We start from the raw sequence: 20,161 nt of genomic DNA, 5'->3' as shown, positions 1-20,161 counted from the left end.
GTTGGGAACACAGTGATCTACTTTTGTGCACAGATAATAAAAGATATGGAAAAATTCCAGTAACAGTCTGGCTTTCAGAGGAGGTTTTGAATGTGCTTTGACTGCAGGCAGTTGAAACGCTGGTGCTGGAAGGTCAGGCTCTGCTCTCCTTTCAGTCAAATCTATCAGAGGAAACAGAATTGCTTTAGATTTGCCCTAGATTCAGTTAAAGTAGGGTATGGCCCATGAAGTTCTTCATGGTCAGTTAAAATGAAGCTCCAGGAAGACCTCTGTATTTTCTCCTATTTCATTATAAAACTATGTGACTAAAAAAAGAAAAGTCTCAGTTTTCATTAGGAGCCACAGCTCTCAAGACAAAGGCTGTTCATTTGTATGTTTTACAGTCACAACTTCCACTCCAGTCAATTTTAATTTAATTGTAATTGGGTTTTAGGTTTCATTAAGCAGCAAAGCAAAACCAACTTCTCCAGAAAGCTCTTCAGATTTATTCTTCTACTCAGGTCAATATCCATCTTCCTCCAGAGACAAATACAACGGGAGGAAGCCAAATCTGTGTCTCGGCAGCCCTAGAAGCTTCTGATAAAAACCCCTGGGTCCACTTTTAGGCCTTGTTTGAAGAAGACGAAGGATGTATCTTTTTGCCAGCCAGTGACTTCTTTAACCTCTTCTTTCTACTTCTGCCCAGGGAGAGGCTTGGGCAGGCCTTGGCTTCCTTAGGAACAGAAAAGCGGACGCAGGGCACGCTCCTGAACCACACAAGCTGATGGAAGAAGAGGGAAGATTTTCCTGCTCATATGGAGACACTAGTCTTTCCCGTTCCACTTATTTTTAATGACTGCACTCCAGGAAGGGAGGCTGTAAGTGAGGGATCCTACCAAGCCCTTAGCCAATTGCTTCAGCTGAGGTTAATCATTATGCATATCCTATTCACTGAGGCATCTATCCTAGGAACTGCCTAATGGAGTGTTACAGAAAATGTTAAGTCAAATGTTTTAAATGTATTGATCAGATTTGGCTTCCAAACTCTTTTGAAATGGATCTGGATGGCAATGTGATGTGGCACCATCTGGGGTTTTCTCCTGTTTGGACACAGTGTGGGTGGATGCTTTGGCACTGACAAAGTAAGAATGTTATGAGAGCAGCCCATGTTGATGCCTCCCTAGTGAAGCTGATGCCAGACCTCTCTGGGTGAACTCCTGACCCTTTTGACATCAGCAGGAACTTTGCCTTCACTTTCAGGATGGCATGCATTTTGTCTTCTATCTTGAGTCAACTTAATCTCAAGTGCCATATCTGGAGTAATCTCAGAGGACAGAAGCAACGGAATGGATCATGATGCAGCTTTATATGTGGCCTCCTGGCACAGGTAAGACAGCAAGGAGCTGCTTTTTGAAAGCACACCAGTGCAAAACACATTGTTGAAAAGAGCTTCTTGTATAGTCTTGAGATTGTTGTGTACAATAGACTTAAAACATGTGAAAACCTTCACAGCCAGCTGAAATGTAAATGTTTGGCTTAGAGTCCTTCATAACATCAGGACTGGTAAGCCAGCAAAACAAAAGAAGACAAGAATAAAATGCCCTTATTTGGCATGACTGCTGACAGAGTAATCTCCAAAAACAAGATGAAACCAAAAAATACTACAGTGTTCTACTTTTCTATTTACTATTTTCTATTTACATTTTCTATTTACTTTGGCTATAGTCACTTAGGACCAATGAACTTGTGACAAAGCAGCAGTGGTGACTAATGGATGCTATAGCAGGTGGTATACATTTGAACATGTCAGCTGTCAGGCAATAATTGCTCACATAGAGCTGTGAAGAAAAAGAAAATCTTGACGCTCCAAAGGTCTCATATTAGAAGAAAACCAACCAACGAATAAAAGCCACTGAAAAGTGGAAACTCATGTGCTTTTTGTTCTGGTAATAGAGCTGCAGATGTGGGCTCTGAATATGTCAACAGCTAATTAGCTACATCACGGCAGTGTACATCATGTGCTGCAAACTAATGCATGAGCAATCTCTTGCTCTGTAATGGGAGTTGTGAAAAGTATATACATAGCTTGAGAAGAGAGCACCAGATTTGTGTTCCTTGGTGGTCCCTGGTTTTGTTAAGAGTGCACCACGAACACAGGCACAAAAGTAAAGAAAAGGTACTTTAAACTGTTTAGGGGAACACATTCTTGTAGCACCAAGACTTGGGCAGATTATTTAATTGAAACCCTTGCATACCACACTTCATTTTGCACAGCACTTTGCATCCTGGAGGATGCAAAATTGTTTCCACATGAGGACTGTAGCTGCAACATGTGCCCAGAAAAAGTGCTTGAAAATGTGCACATCTAATCCAAACGAAGCCAGCAAACAGAACCATCAATTAGTGTGTGATCCAAGGTGGTGTTTAAAGCACAAGCACCTTGCAACAGCAAAGGGTAAACATCAATAGGAAATCAATTAAGTATAAAGCAAGAAGTCCATGTAGATTCTGTGAGTCTAGTGACTAGAGAGGAGCAACAAATCAAAACGAAAAGATTAATGAGAATCAGGATGGTTATCTGCCTCAGTTTTCACCACCAGAACAGCAAGCAATTCCGTGGCTCTCTTCCTTTGCAGCCATAAGGAGATGACAGAAGTATAGATGCTGGAGCAGACTCATGCACCAGGGGAGGTTCAGGCTGGATGTTAGGAAGAAGTTCTTCACAGAAAGAGAGATTGGCCATTGGGATGTGCTGCCCAGGGAGGTGGTGGAGTCACCATCCCTGGAGGTGTTCAAGAGGAGACTGGATGAGGCACTTGGTGCCATGGTTTAGTTTATCAGATGGTGTTGGGTGAGAGGTTGGACTCCATGATCTCAAAGGTCTTTTCCAACCTGGCTAATTCTGTATATGGCACAGCATCAGGCCCAGGTGATTTATGCCTTAGATCCCTCCTACTCTGAACTGCTGCCTGTGTTTGTCACACAAGGAGCAGCCACTTTGCCACAGGACTGGGAAGCAGTAGAAATTTGTAGATATTTTAAGTTTCATTTTAAAAGTGATCAAAGGAACTCCAATTAGTACTTTAGGTGTGGCAATCTGGACAAGCTGATCATGCAACACATGAGGCAATAAGCTGTGGACTTGGCCCACAATCCTTACTCACCATGCAAAATGCAGCAGCAGATCACAGCTTGCAGCTCTTGTTGACTCCCAAATGTCTCAGCACTGGATAAAAAATTTATGACACTGTGGCAGAGTTTCTGTTCCTACTGACTCACAATGTAAGAACAATGAACTCAAGGAAAAAGAAGAAAAGAAGTTGGAAGGTAGGGAAAGGTTAGAAATCACATCTGAGACACTGCCCAGGGAATTTTCTGATACAGAATACAGAATTAACCAGGCTGGAAAAGACCTTTGAGATCATGGAGTCCAACCTATCACCCAACACCATCTAATCAACTCAACCATGGCACCAAGCACCCCATCCAGTCTCTTCTTAAACACCTCCAGTGATGGTGACTCCACCACCTCCCTGGGCAGCACATTCCAATGGCCAATCTCTCTTGCTGGGAAGAATTTCTTCCTCACATCCAGCCTAAACCTCCACTGGCACAGCTTGAGACTGTGTCCTCTTGTTCTGATGCTGGTTGCCTGGGAGAAGAGACCAACCCCCTCCTGGCTACAACCTCCCTTCAGGGAGTTGTAGAGAGCAATGAGGTCTCCCCTGAGCCTCCTCTTCTCCAGGCTAAGCAACCCCAGCTCCCTCAGCCTCTCCTCCCAGGGCTGTGCTCCAGACCCCTCCCCAGCTTTGTTGCCCTTCTCTGGACACCTTCCAGCAGCTCAACATCTTTCCTAAGCTGAGGGGCCCAGAACTGGACACAGGACTCAGTGACCTAAGCAGTGCTGAGCACAGGGCAGAATGACCTCCCTGCTCCTGCTGGCCACACTCTTCCTGCTGCAGGCCAGGATGCCATTGGCCTTCTTGGCCACCTAGTCACACTGATGGCTCATATTCAGCTGCTGTCAACCACTATCCCCAGGTCCCTTTCTGCCTGATGCTAGAACTCCTGAGAGAACCTAGCATGTTCAGAGAGTAGGAACAGCCAGAGCAGTCTAAATTAACAGCACTGCAGCATTTATAAGGTATGTTAAATCTTATCCCTCAGAACTGAAGCTGATGGCTGTTCTTGAGAGACAAGTACAAATGAGATGGCTGGAGGGAAATTGTTTCAAGGATTTAATGCCATCTGCTAAAGGCATTGAGCTGTTGCCATACCAATACTAGGCCTATAGGCTCACCCACGGAGGGCAATGGTTGGATCCACTGTGATGCTGCATCCATATGCCATAGGTACCCAACACACAAAGAGGATGGCACTGGGCAGCAACTCAGGTGATGGGGAGCTCAGTAAAAGGTCACCATCTTTCTTGAGGAAACATGTGTCACGGTCTGGAAGACTCTCCTGGAGGGAAGTACAGTTCAGCATATCAGAAGCAACCATCTGGAGAGCTGTTACAGTTTTAGCTGTGCATTTAAGACATTCAGGCACATAAAAAAGCCATTTCTGGGCTTGTAAGTGACGTTGAACAGAAGTATATATAGGCCCTGGGTCCGAAGAGCCTGGGGTGCCCATGTTCATGCAGTTCTACACTCTGTTTGCTTCACTAAGCCACTCTTATCACCATTTAAGTCCTAGTGACAATATCACCTTGTCCATGACTCAGCAAAGGCTGGGATATTACAGGCTGGAACAAACCATAACCATGCCAAGGAGAAAGCCTGCTGACAAAGGCACCTGCCGGCATGGCCTGGCCTAGCTCTGTTCATGTGTGCATGTGGAGGGACTGTGACCAGGTACAGAGTTAATCTGATAAACACAGCTGACCTTTTTGAGAAACATGCACCCCAAAGAACAGAGGTCAGGGATCATTTAATCAGCCTAAGGTAAGGACCTAAATTCAGATCTAGCTCTTGAATTGCCTATTTCTTGTCACTCACATCAAAGAGAACTGGCTAAGGAGGAAACATCTGTAACTCAGACACTTACTATTACGCAATATGAATCTTACTATGAGGCATCTGAGTGTGAGCATATGAATCAAGGGCTTGTAATTCCCAGAGCTGGCTCTGATGCTGATCACTCTGTATTGCTTCCTCGGTTTACATACCTGCAGTCATAGCTACAAGCAACACAATCTTTCTGCAACACTGAATCATAGTAAAGATTAGTTAGTGCATGGGGCCAACAACAGTTTTGCAGACAAAAGGGGTTATTAATAAAGTCTAACACTTAAAACAGGTTTCCCTCTTGTGCTTCAGCTGTAGGAAAGCACATCAAGCAAGAAGAAGCAGAGGAGCTGCAGACATGCCATCAGCAACTACCAGCACGTGTTTGCTCTACATACCATGGTATCCACATTATTGTGGGCATCTCTGCTCCTATTATGTGCCCTTGCTCTGGAGGCTTGCATTGTCACTAGTGTTGGATTGCCAGTCTTCAGACTCCTGCCTCTAAGTGAAGGCATCCACTCTTTTTAGCCCGAGCTCCCTCATTCAGGTCCTTTTTGGCTCCTCCCAGGGAACCCATCCATCTTGGCTGGGTGACAGTTCAAACCTGTCTCTTCTTTGGATGGGAGGAAAATCGTTACAATATTGAAGAATGATTTCAGAGCACCAAGATATCTTTGCTGAGCTAATAAATATTGAGCTGGTTTCCCAAAGCAACCAGACAGAAAGGACAAGGACATATGCAGTCAGTGCATTCCTCACAGTTGGGCAAAAATGGCATTTTGTAGTCTCATTCCAGTCCCAGTTTTTTTATTTTTAATTTTATTTTTAGTGGAAATGGTTAAAAATCCTTGAGGGAAATTAGTGAAATACTCTGGGGGGAGGCAGGAAACCATCCTTGCAAGCCTCTTGTGGCCCTTGAGAATGGGGTGACAAGAGCTGGAAAGGGTGACAGACATTGCATTCTTCAGGTCCTCTGAGAGGCCCAGTTGCTTGGCTTTGGGAGGGGGGTTGCTTGCCACTGCTCAGAGAATGCTGCCACTCGAGAAACACAGAAGCAATAAGCCCGGTGCACACTGACTAGAAGGTCTGGAAATGTTTCACTGGGGAAAGGCAGAGAAGGACAGAAACCTGCCAGTTTAGAGGCAATACAGGAGGAACACTTTCCAAATGTAATCATTTGTAGAAGTGTTTTATTGGCTAAAGAAGTTTGATAAACAGGGCTTGGTGTCTTGTTTTGAGCGTGGATCAGCAAAGCACAACTCTCCAGGAGACTGAGCCTATCCAGAAAGAGGAGAGTCCTAACCACCACATGGGGATGTACTGCCATAGGCTGCTTACGCTGCCAGTGAAGCTTCTGGGCCAAGAATTTCCTCCTAAGAGACCCCTAATATTCTGCATTACTGAAGAGAGATGTTTTCCTTTGCGAAATGATCATGGAAGCACAGCATCGTTAGGGCTGGACGAGACCTCAAGAACCATCCAGTTCCAACCCCTCTGCCATGTGCAGGGACACCTCACACTGGATCAGGTTGCTCAGAGCCACATCCAGCCTGGCCTTCAAAACCTCCACCACCTCTGGGGATTTTTAAGGTGATGTGTTAATGTGCAGAATCCTTGACAAAATGAAGACCACAAATCCAGTTACCCCTTTTCATACAAGAGCAATCTGATGGCTCAGAGCAAAATGGGATTTTTCTGTCTCAAAATACTATAGGACTCTGAGAACATTGCTGATATGTCTGAAGCCATAATGAATAAAGATGATGTTATCTTAAATAATTTCCAGGCTAAAAATATCTTCTTGTTATCAGGTACTTACAGAGGGAGGGAAAATTAATAGATATATTCTTTAAACAATTCATTATTATTATGTTTATTGCTGCTGTTGTTTCTACTGCTGTTATTGCTGTATTGTTATTCCTGCATCTATTTTAAACCACAGCCAGGACTGAGGTCTCACTGTAATGTGCACAAGTGATCCACACAGCCCACATGCTAGATGACTGCTGCTGCAGTACCTCAGAGTTTGCATGAAGAGGGATGCTTTTCTCAGTGAATTATTTTTAACAGGGTTACAGAAGAGGTCTCAGCAATAAAGTATGAGCAATGACCAAGCCTCCCAGTCCCGTGGCACAGCAATGTGGCCGCACAGGGACCATGTGGGACAGCTTGTTGGGCAATGCTTCCTCTCAAAGTGTTTCAGTCATTATAAAGGCTGTGTTTATTGGTCACTTGTACTAAGGAGGAAAAAACAGAAATCTCTGCCTTTCTCAACACACACCAAGATAATAGTGTCTGAGGTTCAGTGAAAGCAGGGTCTTCTCAAGGGCTGTTGGTGGAATCCCCTTTCATCAGCTATGTCTTCCAGCATGGGCTGCTGCCACGCACACCTAACTCTTGCTGCCTCAGCTTAGGCTGGCACCTGGTGTTTGTTGCATTCTCTGATGGGAGGCTGTAGAAGAACCAAATTCCTTCCATTCAAAGGTAGGCCAGGGCCACGTCAATGCAACAGCCTTTTAGTCTCCACAGCAAGAAAAACAAGCAGGGAAAAAAGCAATCTGGTTCCAAAACATCATAACTCTGACACAAGTATCTCAAATGGCAGCATAGAGTAAGCCCAGTTTTATTTTGTGTATCAGCCATTCTTAGGCCATATAAACCCCTGTGTATCTAGGTCACATAAACACCCCAAATCCCTGTTAATATTCATGAATACTTCTCTGAGACAGGTAAATGACACTTCTAGTTCCTGGGTGGAAAAGTTGTGGTATGGATATTAAACACAAACCACGCAGACAGAGTGAGGAAAGATTAAAATTGCAGGGACTTTGTCAGCCTATCTGTTTCTTTGAAGTCCAGAATCCCTAGGCTGCCTACTGCCACGAATGTGAACGTTGGTTTAGTGTTGGTTTAGCTCCTCAGGGTGCCAAATGAATCTGTATAATGTTTCTGAATGAGAGTCTGTTTCTGTTTTGCCTCCAAGATGGTACAGAGACCTCTGCATTACCACAGTTACCTGCTTCACCCAGATTTTCCTTCCCTCGGTGTGCAGCAAAATGCTGGCAGAAAACCCTGAGACAAATGAAAAGACCTTTGCTGACTTGCCAAAGTTGGAGGTGAGCCTACCCTGGAGATGAATTCTACTTGCATCTGCAGAGCTGAGCACAGAGGCAGAATGTGCCCTGCCTTGGCTGTGCAAACCTGGAATCACCTTACTTCAAAGCACAGCGGGGAACATGTGTTCCTCTCTGAGCACAAACCCATCCATGATTGCAAAAGAAGCTATTGCTGTGTTCTTGGGTGATCAGGGTCAGAAAGGAAGCAAAACCATGGAGAAATGGCAAGCATTGTTCTTAGGAGTTTATTGCCGTGCTCCTCACGCAGCTTCAGCAAATCCACATCGAAGCTGAGGACACAGACGTGTTTCCCAACAAATGCAAAGAAAACATTTAGAGCACAGCCCAGTGTCCAGCTGGCATATTGGAAATGTTTAACAGGCATCACTGGCATGTCCCTCTGGTTTCTTTTGGGGCCTTGGCAACGTGTCACTCTCTGAAATACTGCTTGTGCACTAAAAACACCCAAAGCATAAGTCCTGAGGAACAACAGTCCCTGCTCCAACCATTATTAAAGATGATTCATTTTTCAGTCTCTTGGACTGCATAGAAAGAAATGTGGCCAACCAATCAAAAGAGGTGATTCTGCCACTCTGCCCTGGCAAGACCCCCCCATGGAGTACCGTGTCCAGCTCTGGAGCCCCGGGCACAAGAAGGACATGGACCTGCTGGCGCCCCTCTCCTGCAGTGACAGGCTGAAAGAGTTGGGAATGTGCAATGTGGGGAGGAGAAGGCTCCAGGGAGGCCATATAGCTGCATTTCAGTATCTGACAGGGGCCTACAGGAAGGCTGGGGAAAGACTATTTAGAAGGGTTTGTGGGTCAATACTTTTAAACCAGAGCAGGGTAGATTTAGGTTAGACATAAGGAGGAAGTTCTTTACAATGAGAATGGTGAAATACTGAAAAAGGTTACTCAGACATGTGGTTGAGGCCACATCCCTGGAGTCATTCAAGGTCAAACTTGATGGGCCTTGAGCAACCTTATCTAGCAGATGTCCCTACTCACTGCAGGAAGGTTGGACAAGGTGGCCTTTAGAGGTCTCTTCCAACCTGATGCATTCTGTGATTCTGTGACACTGTCCCCAGTGTAGAAGTCAAAGGCTCTCTGTTTGTAGCTGTATCTCCACGCTCTTTTCAGGTCCTCAGTTCACCTCTGTATTTCCTTCTTACCAGGACTCTTCCAGTATCCTTCTGTATTGGAAGTCCAGATAGTTTCTGACATGGAAGAAATACTGAGAGATTCAGCCTGATGATGAAACTCTGCTGACCTGGAAGTGCTCATCTCAACCAGTGATAGAGAAGCTATTCATGAAAACAGCAACAAATCCATTGCTGGCAATCTGGGCCACACCAGAGGCATAGCCTTCGCTCCTCATTAAGGTATGTTGGCTCTGATCCTTACCAGCCCCAGAGGCAAAGAAAAGATCAACAATGAGGAAACAGAGTTAATTAAACATATCAGCTGAGGGGTGATGAGAAAAAATTGTCTTGGGAGGCAGTCATGAGGAGTACTCCATGTACCTGCCTCATCCCCTCCCTTTGCGATTATAAACAAATCTATACCATTCAGCAATAAAGTTTTGCTCTGTTTGAAACCTGGCTAGACCAGACATGAGAAATAGTTGCCAGTGACACCTGAATTACAATGAATTCTGAGCAAGAATGTACTACAAGAAGGAGACAGAGAGAAGGGCAAAGAATCCAAATCCTTCTGTTTGCTGGCAAGCAAAAAGGCAGCAGACGTCTTCATGAAACAGCTTTCCTCCTCCTGGGCTGACACAGCGCTCTCGGATCCAAAGGGCACAGCCACCGACTGTGCTGCCTGACATGCTTCAGCAGGGAGAAATGTTGCAGCCTGTGTTTGGCAGGGTGATTTGCTGTCAGAGATTTCATAGCCTTGGGCTGCAATTACCAAAAGTTCTGGCGCCTGCCGTGCTCAATCTGTGTTTAGGTAGCGCTGATAGGCTGCTGCCCAAGGGATATGCAACTAGAGGCAGGAGAGCAGGAGGATGAGAGCACATGACTACCATCCTGTCCTGCACAGGGAGAGTGAAGTTAGCACCAGGATGTGGATGTGGTACAGGGGCCATGGAGCAGGCAGGGGAAGTGGTGGGTCAGCTTTGGCCCAGGTCTCACTAGCTGCTTGCAGGGCCGGGAGAGAGTGGCTAAACAATGAGTATATGCGAAAAGGCAAGCCTGAAGGTAAGAGAAGTGGAAGAGAAGAATGGGAACTGGCAACCTTACAAGGGAAGGGGTTTAATATGGGACTTTTGCTTTATTCTAAGGGCTTTGATCCTCTGTGGGAAACAGAGGCTGCAAGGATTTCAGTGGGTGCTATGCACATGGGCAAGTTGTCAGCCCATCCATCCCAGCTGCTGCGATTGACAGGCTTGGTCCTCACTGCCCACCAACAGAGCAAAGAGGCTGTGAAGTTAGAGCTGGAGCTGTGCTTGCCCTAAGCTGGGATGTCACCATGAGATTGTTCAGTGTCTCTATTATAAGATGGTCAGATACAGCTAGCTCACTAAGACCCTGTCATCTACCTTGGCTTTTACAGGGGTAAGGACTCAGGAAGACATGAAGACCGTGCAGCTTACTTTGCTGTACAGCTACAATGAGACTTGGCTTTCTTTTACACCCTGCAAGGTGGCCTCGAGACAAAGATAATCCCGCTCTGTGCTCTGTTCAAGTTCCCTGTCCCACCATGCACAATTCTAGGCTCATTTAAAACCACTCAGCAAGTAACATATCGTAATGTGTGTCAAATATTTTTAAATCTGAGGGTCTGACAAATCAAACAAAAAATTCCTGTAGTTCAGTTCCCTTGCTTATGAAACCTCAGCAGGATATTTTTTCTCTGCAGTCTATGCAGAGGGAAAAGAAAAAAGTAGAAACAGCAGACATTGTTTTTTTGTTAGACTTCCTTTACTGAAAATATCCTCCCCTGGTAAGTGATGTTACTAGAGACAAAAGCAGATCTCTGTAGTGGACACATCCACAGCTTGCCAAGTATTATGAGGTGAAAGTGTCTGCAAAGAGCAGAAGGTAATGAAAACTTTGGAATCAGATAGAGGTGACCAGTGGGACCATGAGTCAGTAGTCACAGCACACAGAGTCAGAGCCATCACAATCTGGAGGAACCAAAACAAACACTGCAGTAGTTTTGGAAGGGGAAGGCTGGCAAGAACAGCTTTACCTGGGCAAGATGAAATGCAGCAGATGGGAAGATCCGGAGGGGGAGAGAAACTCAAAGGTTGGAAATTAAAGCTCATGGTCTAGAAGTCAACCAGGAAACTGAGAAAACTCAATTGAAACTGTATGGCAACAGCAGTGGCTTCCCCTTACACAGGCACGCTCTGAGGTTGTGCCCCAAGCTGATGTAATAGTGTGCAGAGACTCGGGGGACCGAATGCAATGGATAGGTAGCTGCTTGGTGCTCACAGAACTCGCTGGCAGCCACAGTAGGCAGCTACCCCTCTCCTCCCTGGCACTAGAAGGATTCTTTCACAGGAGGTCTGCTCACTGCAAAACAATGACAGGAAAGACTTTTGTGGTTTGTTTTTTTGCTGAGACTTAGCCCACTCAAGTTGCCAACTGTTAGTCAGAATGATTCTTGCACAGCTGACCCTGGCTGCTTGCAGGGCAAAGCTGCTGGTCTAGAGGGGCCAAGTTTGTCTTACAGCTTCTGGAAGGGATAGGACGGGTGCATGACTGTTTCTCCTGTTGGCCTGTTATCTCAGCTGTCTTCCTCAGTAAAGACAGGCTGAGCCCTACACTGAAAGCTAACCTGTGTTGAGAATGGGGAGGGGAAAGTTGCAGAACTAGGGGAGACGTGAGAGTTCAGAGATGAGCAAAACATAGGAGCAGGAAGCACATCTGAGTCGGGTCTCTAAAATCAGGGATCATAGAATTGTTTTGGTTGGAAAAGACCACTAAGATCATGGAGCCCAGCCATCAGCATAAGACTACCATGGCTGTTGAACCATGTCCCAAAGTACCATGCCCACACATTTTTTGAACACCTGGGAGAAGAAGTAGAGCAGTGCCCAAAGCACTCTGATGGACATACGAAGCATGAAAGGAGACTCAGTTTTGCTCAGCATGGCTTTGACTCCAAAAATGCTAATGAAAGCCAGCAGTCACTGGAGTTACCAAGAGGGACTCCCTCTGCCCCTGCATCCACTTTGCATCACTTTCCTCCCTTTATTGTGAGTTGAGGGCAAGACACTCAGTCAAATTTACTGCAGAGAGCAAATCAAGCGGAAGGTAGAATATAAGGACTAAGGGATGTAAAGTTATTAACATGCCAATCAATATAGATAAGTCAGGGGGCAAAGGGAATCTGCATTTAACTCATTTAACAGAGTGGAAGTGTGAGGAGCAGATCTGACAAGAATTTTAAGAGAGAGATGATGCCTGTGTGTGTTATTTGTGTTTGTGTGCTCCAAAATGGCAACAGGGGACAGTGAAAGAATATATATTGCTGTGGGCCAGACTGATTGCCAAAATGACTTTTCTCAACACCTTCAAGGTGCCTACTCCTGCACATGCTTGCACTCTGGAGCCCCTTAACTAGCTCCAGTTAAGAGCACATAAGCAGTGTTTATTTGCCAAGCTGTGTTGACTTCCTGATTTTGGTGTGAGAGAGCTTTTCTGTTTCAAGGACAAGCCATAGAAGCAGATTCCTCAGCCTCCCTCCTCAGCAGACCAAGCCAGCAATGCAGCACTGCAGCCCTGTCACAGACTGAGGGATGATGCTTTTTCTGAAAAACCTGTGTGGTGTTGTGCACCTGGCTGGGGCCACATGCCCACTACTCCCCTTCTTGGATGGGCAGGGGAGGACAGAACAAAAGGCCAGCAATAAGGTAGAAGCAATTTAATGATGTGAAGCACAAGCAGAGACAGTATGCAGCAGCAAAAGCAAAGAGAGATGCTATTCTCTACTGCCCATCAGCAGATGATCTTTGGCTGCTCCCAGGAAGCAGGGCTCTAAGGTGTGTAAGGGTTGCTCTGGAGGGCAGATGCCATGGATGAATACCCCCAGGCTTCCTTCCTTATGTATCTGAGGTGATGTGGTATGCGTGGAACACCCCCTTGGCCAGTTTGGGTCAGCTGGCTCAGCCGGCTCTGCCATGTCCCCTCCCAAGATCTTGCCCACCCCTCAGTGCACTCTTGGGGCAGGGAAATGTTGGAAAGGCACAGCCTGGGTGCTTGTTCAGCAGCAGCCAAAACAATTCTGTGTTACCAACACCCAGCTACAGCACTGCAAAACACAGCACTAGAAAGATGCTCTGAGGAGAATTAACTCCAGCTCAGCCAAACCCAGTATACCTGCTGTTAAAATATTGGCAGCACAAGGCTGCTTTAATGTGGCTGATTCCAAACAAAAGGAGACACAGACATGGGAAGATTGAAAGGCTGAACCCAAAAGTGTGGTTTGCTTTCCCATAGAATGCAAGATCTGCAGTTGTGTTTGCAGAGGATTGACAGGACAAGGATTTGCCAAACTAGGAGCAGCTGTCATAGCAACCACATCCGGGCAGAGAACTGGTGTCAAGCCAGACATCACCTGGAATGAAATTTCCCTGCTCAGAGGAACATTGTTACAGAAGAGTAACTTTGGAAACTGTTGTCTAAGACACTTTCATAAAACTTGGACAATACAGCCACAATCCCTAACAGAAGGAGTGCCTTCATGGAAAGGGCAATGGTTTGAAACAGGCTTGGCTCATAGGCCTGGTTCTACCTTTGACTTCCAGCAGTCAAAGGCAGCTCTTGGCAAGACTACATGAATGCCTGCCTCGTTTTCCCTCTTTCTCAAATGTGGAGAGCCATTTACCACCTTGCAAAGTCTATTGACACCTGTCAGTGACAGAATGCAGTGCACGCTAACATGAGCACCAGAAACGATGCTCAAGCTTCATGAATGACTTCTATGTTTCTAGAAGATGCATACCCAGACATGTATTTAGTGAACTCCTCTGCTGCTCTTCTGTGGTAGCTCTTGTATGGTCCCCCACATGATGATAAGAGCTGCCCAGTGGTGACTGCAAAGTAGGTTGCCTTGCTGCATGTCCTCTGTTTCACAGCACAGGGAATGTCAAGGGCCCCAGTAGAGCTGCCTTCAGCATGGACTGCTTGGGCTGGGTGAGACAGAAAGAAAACCATGAGCTGGACACCACTCCCCAGCACCCATCTGCACCAAATCCACCAGAGTGTCCTGCCCTGGAAGGATGGCTCTGGCGACACAGCCACAGCGAAGCTTTGCTCATTGCAAGAGACTCTGGAATTGTGCTCACCAGGTTAAACATAGCACCCAGTGGCCATGCCTGGATACCCTGGGAACAAAATTAGCTCAAAATCAGCATGCAAGGTGTCACATGTTTGCACGCTATCCTGGCTGTGCTTGTAGTGGTGTGCAGATCCTGAATCACTGTGGGTTCTGCCAGCCTGTGCTCACTGTCAGTTTGCGTGCTCTGGCCCTCTTACGATACCAAACGAATACGTATTTGATTTGTGCTCTGTCCAGGCTAGTTCTCCTCACGTCTCAGAGTGCACACGGCTAGGGCCGTTAGTCCCTGTTCAAAAAATGTCTCAGTGCTGTTCATTTAGTGCCTTCAGTGCAGCATAGCATAAGATATGGGAAATTTGGTTGCCCCCCTTTAAGTTCAGCCCCTTCACACTGAAAGCAGAAATGCTGTTGTTGTGCTGAACTGAGGAATGCTAAGAATAACTGAGCACTTTGTCACCAGCAGTAACACTGTGGAAGGCAGTCCAATTTTCTTCTTGCTTTCCCAGGTTACTCCTCCATTGCTAAATCTACCTAGTGTGTCCCTTCATCATGTTCAGTTATTTTTAGATGCCTCTTCTCCACAGGCAGTTGATCCACAAATCAAACAAAGCTATGGAGTCTCCCAGTGTTATGATTTTCAGAGGTTTAGCCCTGAACTGAGATCACAAGACAGTTCAGAATCCCTTTTTTCATTAGGCATGGCTCACAAGAGGGAGCCCATGCTGTGCCTGTAATCCAAAGCCTCCTTAAGAAACCTGAAGTTCTGTCATGCCCCAGAAAAAGAAACATCCTCACACCTAGGAGCATCCTAAAGCCAGCTTTCATATTCTGTGCAAAAAGTGCAGGTTCCTGCTGGATTCTGGTTTAAACATTGGTAAAGTCATCTGCAACACCCTAGAAATGCAGTGGCATGTTTGATGTGTTTGTGGTAATTCTCTGCTTCCCTTGTCTTAATTTTCAATCCAGCAGAGTACAAAGAAGCCAAGAAAAGTCATTACAATAATTGCTTATCATAGACCCAGGAAACAGCAAACAGGTTCCACAAAGAATGCCTCTCAGGCTCTAAAAACATCTGCAGGACATTTGTCAGCCTCACTTCATTTTTTAGGGGAATGTTTTTATGCAAATTGGCTAACTTCATCGAATACACTGAGCAATACAGTTGTGCCTTTCTCCTTTGTCAAGCCATTAAGAAAACATAGGTGGCTACAGATACTGGCATGGATCCAGACAACTGGATCAGTAAAGATTGACAGGGGGCAAACAGCTGTAAAGGTAGAGGTAAGCAGACTGGGATAAAAATTATGCTAATATGGAGAATGTTCCTTCCTTATTTGAGGATGACCTCTTGATGCTATGTCCTGAAGATCAGCTGGTAGTTAAGGCAGTTACAGTGGCAGTCAGGGTCCAAGTCTGTTGCCTTAGCAGCTCAGCTGCTCACACTATCAGGAACACTGTCCTAAACATACAGAAATGTTCCTCATCACTTTTTATGTGCTCATATCATACATGCCATGGTTTAATGGCCTACAGTCAGCCAGGTACTTGGCCTCTCTTCAAGCCCACAATATAAAGGAGCAAAAGATCAGTAAGTTACCACTGTTCCTGAGATCTGTCCCCATCCAGAGTGCTGCAGCTGGTTAAAGCACATCACAAGGTCAGGATGAGGGAGCAGTACTTCTGTGTGGCCGTTTGACGCTGTGCCTTTAAGGAAGGGGCACACTGGCTAAATGTTTGTAAAATATTTTGGTATTCTAAACGAATTTCATTGGTAGGATTGTGGGAGGAGAGATTGGACCCAGGGGAGTTGGGAACTTTCTCTCAGTCTTCCTTCCTTCACTGTCCCTTTCGGCTGGATCTGCTTCTGGGCTTCTTGCCAAAAGATAAGAACTAACTCCCTGTGCATAGGCCTCCGCTTGCTGTACTAACTCCCTTTTCGTCTCTTCTTCTACCTCTTTTGGGGGAGAAGGGAGGTAGGGGGGTGAAGGGGGCACAGGGGGAAGCCCCCTCTGTGGGGGTCTGGTTTCTGGTTGAGTTCATTTGCTGTATATTCCTGTATATACTGTAAAATACCTGTATTTGTTGTGTTACACAGAATCTGTTCCCTTGTAAAATATAATCTCATTTCTCCGACTGGGTTTAGCCGTGGTCTCCTTTCTCAGTGGGGGAGGGAAAGCAGAGCCTTTCCTTTCGAACCACTACATTCTGCTACCTAAAAACTGGACAGTTTAAAACCACCTACCCTAGAAACTGGGCCGTAAATGGCTGTATATCTTCAGCAATGCATTCAAGGACTGTCAACACCTTCACTCTGCATTGCTGTGAAAGGGAAAAATAATGTTCAGATTGGCTGAAATGGCTCCAAGCAGCTCAGAACGTTTTACAATTGTGCTGAAGACAGCTCTGAATGGTCTCAGTGGCAATGAGCAAGGAACAGCCTGCTTTGCTGCTAAGGACATTTGCTTCTTGACTATTGAAATCATCTGTCTGGATGAGGCTCGGGAAGCAATGTTTCTTAATTATGAACGCCAGTGAAGTACCCTGCCCTGACTGCTGCATTCATGAGAGCTTTACTGTGGCTCCAAAGGATGCTGCATTAGAGCTAGACTGCTGAGTCTTGAGTGAAGATCATTTCCCTATTTAGACAATACAGTTCTAAAATGTCCACATATGCAGCAGGAGCATTCGTACCCGTGAACACGACAGCTTCCACCGCCAACAACAGCGTCTTGTAGGAGCATAATTAAGGGAGGTGGGAAGAAGGGAGAAGTGTGAGGCTTAATACACATTTAATTAGACCTCAGTCTTGCTCATGCTGTACAAGCTGGAGGCAAAAAACCAGCTCCATTGTCTGGAACAGGAGTTACTGAACAAACAAGCAGCAACCACTTTCTGCTTACCTACATGAGTTTTCTGGTGTAGCACTGGGAATTTCAATACCAATTATTTTCTTTCAAGTGTGTTGTCAATATTGCTTAACCACAAGTTTTCAGCTTATCTTATTTGTGCACTCCTATCATTTTTTCAGCAGTTTGTATGTAATCATCTGTTAGGTCTCTCTGACTGCTTGTTTAATAGCTGCAAGTTAAGCATTGCTAGGCTGCAGGCCACAGGTCACACAAAATCATGTCCTGGGAAGGTATGCTACAGTGACCTGACACCATTAGCCAAAATCTCGTTCAGAACCCCCTCGAGGGATGGGCTAGTGTAGATGCTGCCCTATTCACATTCCTTCCTTTTGACAGGATGCACAGGCATAGCAACTCACAGACTGAGGAATCATGAAACTGCTCACCAGTACAGGATGCAAGCAGAGTCACTCTTCAGAGAGAGGTGAATGCAATTTCTACATGCTCACAACAAATGCAGATTGCTCAGTATTTCACTGCAGAGCTAAACATTTGATGTGCTTCCTCTTTGAAATGTCACTGCACATCTGGGCATGACTGGCTTTATTTTCTACACACTGCTGCCTTGTAAAAAGTTAACTTCTTCCCTCTTACACAAACGAGTCTTGCCTGAGGTGTGACTTCTGGCACTCTAGCCCCCAGGATCCAGGAGAAAAAAAGAGAGAGAGAAGGTCTTATTGATGGCTGCTACTGCGTTAATGTTGTTGAATGGTCTCCAACAGAAAGCGATGCAGCGACACCTTTGGGTACTGAACACTTTGCCGCGGTGTACTGTGGCATCGCTCAGTAATGGATTGTCCTGAAACAAGGCACTCTGGCCAGTTAGTGAGAAGCAGCTTGAAACCTTCCAGAAGTGGCAGCCATGCTCTACACCAGCAGGTTTTAGCAAAGGGCTGGAAAAGGTCATGTGGAGACCAAGAGAGAGATCCCACTCACAACAGACTTTGGAGGAGAGGCAGGATCAGGCACTTCCTGGAGTGGCTGAAGTCAACATGCAGGAGCAGGGTGAAGCAGTTTCTTTGAAAGGGAGTCCTGATTTTAACCACAGAGGTTTAGTAATGCACTCAGTCATTTTAATTCCTCTGTGTACCATAATTAGGTATTACTTTTAGAAGCATAAAACCCAAATTGTATGTTGACAGCTACTTGCAAACAAATATCTCACACCATAATTCTTAATATGGCCACTGAGCTCCAGGCAATGATGAAGTATTTCGTCATTTCAAATATATTGTCCTAATTACAGGTTGTGTTTTGCCTCAGATTTCCTTTCTCTGTTTCCTTACCAAGATATACCACCATTCAGTAGAAGAAAGTCCTTTGCTAACCCTTACTGTGAAGCATAGTTATGTGGAGGAGAATAACCCCAATGCTTCATATGGAGAGCTCCTGAGCCACACTGAGTCATCGGTGCCAAGCCTCTATTACCACCGTGTGGTGGGGTCCTCCCCAATAATTGGGGGGAGTCCCCCCAGTATATAGCTACATTTCTACTTTCTGTTCTTTGTCCTTTCCATTTGACAGTAGAAAGATTCCCTTCAGGCCCACTCAGCTAAGAACTGCAGCCTTACATCATATAACAGATTTTGTTTTACATCCTTTGAAACATTCATTATGGGAGTTAATCCACTTTTCATTTTCTTCCTCTGGAACAGGCAAGATAAGGACACACAGCTGTCTTGCTTTGCAAAAAAAGTGTGTTTATTATCCAAACCCAGCAGCCTGTTTGTTTGAAAAATCAATAAGAAACATTATCTTTTAAAAACTTCCTGAAGACATAACTCCTCAATTGATGCTAATTCCCAGTGTTAGATGCCACATAGGTTGTGCATTTGTAGGATCTTGGTTTAGGTAATTCTCAGATGAGAAGCAACACTTAGATAAGTACAAAACCAAGAAAGATTTAGGACTGTTTTTGCTTAGAACCTGTGTGTGTGTGCATCTGTGTGCATTTTGTCCATAGAAACACATCGAACAGTTAGGAGATTTTGCCTCTTGAATTTGTGCCAGAATTAAGCCGCTGGAGTGCCTTCTGTAGCGTTTCCATCGGGGCCATGGAGTTTGTTTCAAGGCCACTGAAGTAACTTCAATCCTTAACAGAAAACAAAATGTTCATCTGAAATGCTTGCTCTCCCTTGAGCAGCTAGCACACTTGCAGAGCCCAAGGCTTTGTAAAGTGGTCACATCTGGCAAAGGTTTAGGGAAGAGGATAAAATGATTGGGCTGAGAGGCAGAGGACTTTGTAGAAAGCCATCCATTCAGGAGTCCTGAGGCTGCCATCCACTACTTGATGAAGCATTCGTTTTGGTGACAAGTTGGAGTAAAACATTTTTGCAGCATGACTCTGTCTACACAGCTCAGCAACTTTTATTTATTGAGTGTCCTCAAATATTGATTTTGCTGGCCAGAAGAGAGTCAACGTTACCTATAACTGCTGGAGAATGAAAAGAAGATGCATGCCTTCATGTATGCAGAGGAGGGCTGCGTGCAGCCTTCAAAAGCACCTGGTGCACCTTGACCACTGCCATGCGGGCTTTACCCTCTGGTCCTGGAACTGAGGCCTGGTGCAGCAGTCACACACTGGGGCTGCTGGAAGAGCCATATATCAGCATTCCCCTCTTCCCCACACAGAACTGTGTCTGATGGGGAGGAGTATGTTTGGAACACTCTTTGTCATTAATATGTTATCTTGGCTACTCAGGCAGTGGCCTCCATGAGTGTCCTGTAAGAAAAATGTCTGGAACATTACTTGCATGATCACATACTCACAGAATCACCCCTTGGGCTGCTAAGTCTTGCTCCATATAGGAGCCATGGTGAGAGAAAACTTTCCCCCTATCCCCATGGAGAGC

This window comes from Dryobates pubescens, chromosome 7 (genome assembly GCF_014839835.1).
Source record: "Dryobates pubescens isolate bDryPub1 chromosome 7, bDryPub1.pri, whole genome shotgun sequence".
Classification (NCBI taxonomy): Eukaryota; Metazoa; Chordata; class Aves; order Piciformes; family Picidae; genus Dryobates; species Dryobates pubescens.
Note: the sequence above shows the minus strand (reverse complement) of the source record.